At 41.6% G+C, this 2,990-nt stretch overlaps 1 long non-coding RNA gene across 1 annotated transcript; it reads left to right on the top strand.

Moving 5' to 3' along the window:
- Nucleotides 1-1,368: 1,368 nt before the first annotated feature.
- On the top strand, nucleotides 1,369-2,963 carry LOC113097458 (uncharacterized). The gene is made up of 5 exons (XR_003288863.1): nucleotides 1,369-1,432; nucleotides 1,665-1,737; nucleotides 1,836-1,927; nucleotides 2,015-2,107; nucleotides 2,372-2,963. It is a non-coding gene; the product is annotated as an uncharacterized LOC113097458 (long non-coding RNA).
- The last annotated feature ends 27 nt before the right edge of the window (nucleotides 2,964-2,990 follow it).

Genomic DNA, 2,990 nt, shown 5'->3' with positions numbered 1-2,990 from the left:
CCAAAACAAAAGATGGAATCGCCACAGTACAAATGTTAGGACTTCAACTGACAATCCGAACGCCGGTCAGAAACACCGCAAAAAGGTACGAGGTGAAGAAGACGTCTTGGTTTACATTGAGAAATCTGAAGAAAGTCTGAGGAAAGGAGCCGTTCGTCGACAGTTTCCAATTAAGCTAGCTTACGCCTGCACAGCCCACAAAGTTCAAGGCATGACAATGCACTCTGCAGTAGTGTCATTGAAGAAGATTTTTGAGCCGGGAATGGCCTACGTTGCCCTCAGCAGAACGACATCTCTACAAGGATTACACATTACGGATTTCGACGACAAGAAGATATATGCTGATCCTGAAATCACAACCTCTTTGCAAAGCATGAGAAGAGCAAGAGTTGAAGAAATCATGCCACTTCTGCAGCACATGAGGGAAAATAGGCAGGAACAGACACTCACCATCATCCATCACAACACGGAAGGACTGGCATCTCACATGGAGGATATCAGATGCCATCATGAGCTGCAACTCGCCGATGTTCTGTGTTTAACAGAAACACACCTGACTGGACCGTCTACTTCAGATCTCCAATTGGAAGGATACAACTTGTTCACACGCAACAGGCATGTCTCCTACTCCACACATCAAGAACTTGGAAGGAAAAATGGAGGTGGAGTCGCAATATATTGCAAGGAACACATTCCAACTCAGCCCAGGCAATATATACAAAATGTGACTGATCTGGAGTTTGCTGTGATCAAATTGGATTCCCCAATAAAAGCAGCAGTCGTAGCTGTGTATAGGCCACCACAGTACAGTGTTGGAGATTTCTTGACCAACCTGAACAGTATGCTGGATTACCTGGACCTCACACACAACGATCTCGTCATCATCTGTGGAGACTTCAACGAGGACCTCCTACACCCTGGAAAAAAACCTATTCTGGAGTTGTTTCAATCTCGAGGATACACGCAACTGATTACATCAGCGACAACGGAAAAGCACACACTACTTGACCACATCTACATTTCAAATCCGGACTTCTGTCATCAATCGGGCGTGTTAGAGACCTACCACAGTTACCACAATCCTGTGTACTGTGTATTGCGTTTTTTTGTCCATAGGTGAATTGCCCGCTATACCAGGTCACTGGGGCCACTGAATCAGCATTAACGACAACAGTGGGGCAACACCAGCCTTAGTTCCCCAGTGGCTTCTGTATGAGTGGTGTCTTGGCCTTAAGCCATATTGAACTGAGGTTCCATTTAACCTCCTTTATCGACGGCAGTGACGTTGCAGTTATATTGTGTTGTCCGTTGTAATATGAAGGTGTTGTGTCCCTGAGTTACCTAGAGTACAGCAGCAGGAAGGACGAAGAGTAGTGTGGCAGCTCCAGACAGGACAGGAAGTGAAGGCAGCAGAATACAGGACGCAGTCAGGGTTAGTGTAATAACTCCAGGGAAGACACAGACAGTGAGAGCAACAGCAGCAGTAAGTCATTAAAAGACAGTAAGGTTTAAGTGAGAAGTATTAAGACACTGTTGTGATGTATTTGATTTTTACCCTAACGTAACATTTGTTTCAAATGTTGTGTTCAATCTGTACGATGTGTACTGGATATATTATTTGCAGTCCTCTGCTATTCTAATTTTGATATGTGCTCTCTGTACAGTTGCAGGAAGATTTTGGAGACCATAGCAGTCCTGTGCAACACTGGATATGAGTGTGCAATATACCATCTTAAGGTAAGTGTTAAAAGATGTCACTTCAGTCACTGCTACTGCATGTGATAACCACATTTTAAAGGAATATTGTAATCTAATTTTGATTTTGATGTTTTCAGGAACCGGCGAGTCAGAATGTCTGAGAAGATCAAGTGTGCTTCACCACTGATGATGATGAGCTGGATACCAGCTTATGGGCTAATTTCTTTCAGTAAGTTTTAGTTTACTTAATTATGTTTATTATTATTTTTTAGTTTATAGTAAGTGTGTGCAGTGATCCTGTTATTCATTTATTAAGTTCATTGCCAGAGGACGGGACCAGATGTGTTTGGAGTTGAAGACAATGCTGAAGACCAAAGAAGCAACGGAAGAAGAACATTTAAGCACTGAGGTAAAGTTTGTCAATAATACTGGAAAGGTCTAGTGTTTTCAGTGCACTTTATCATACAGTGTGTTGTTCAGAGGCATGTGCTTTTGATGTGAACGCTTAGATTTTAAAGTGTATGATGGTCCTCAGAAGTGAAGAGAGCAGAAATGTCTCTTGCCAAGACATACATCTGACCTGAAAGTTTATGCTCTGTAAGTCCTTGCAGAATGAATTTTTTTTTATTCAATTCACTAACATGATCATATCTGTTTACCTCCTCTACCTCAGGGTGGCCTGTTTGCCATGACAGATCCAGCGGCTAGATGGCGGAAGATGCTTCAATACCCAATTGCACTGAATCATTAGATGATCAATTAATTAATATTAATATATATTTTTAAATTATCTTATTATATTAAATAATTGGTCTCAGTTTACTATTTCATATATTAGTTTGAATAATAATGTTTTTATAATGTGTACGCCATGCCTGAGGAGGATGGGTTCCCCCTGATGAGTCTGGTTCCTCTCAAGGTTTTTTATCTCCTTAAGAGTTTTTTCCTTGCCACCGTCGCCACTGGCTTGCTCACTGGGGGTGTTGTGTCAAATCCTGTGTCCCTCTCGCGTCCCTGCCGACCAGGGTTTCCAAAACAACAGTTTGCGACTCGATGAAATTTATTAATTAAATCATAGAAATTTAAACGACTAAAAATGAAATCATGTTATGGCTTAGTCACTTACGGTAAAGCAGTAAGCCCTGTGATGCTGTGATTAACAGTGCTTTCAGAACTGCTAAGGGGTGTTGCTGTTTTCTGAAATCACAGGGCTTATGTATGGCCTTATGCCCTTTATAAACACTTGTGCAGTAATAGACGAAATCATGGACAGTAATGTGAGTATTTACAAT

Source organism: Carassius auratus, unplaced genomic scaffold (genome assembly GCF_003368295.1).
Source record: "Carassius auratus strain Wakin unplaced genomic scaffold, ASM336829v1 scaf_tig00216280, whole genome shotgun sequence".
Classification (NCBI taxonomy): Eukaryota; Metazoa; Chordata; class Actinopteri; order Cypriniformes; family Cyprinidae; genus Carassius; species Carassius auratus.
The sequence above is the reverse complement of the archived record's forward strand: the minus strand, read 5'-3'. Positions and strand labels throughout refer to the sequence as shown.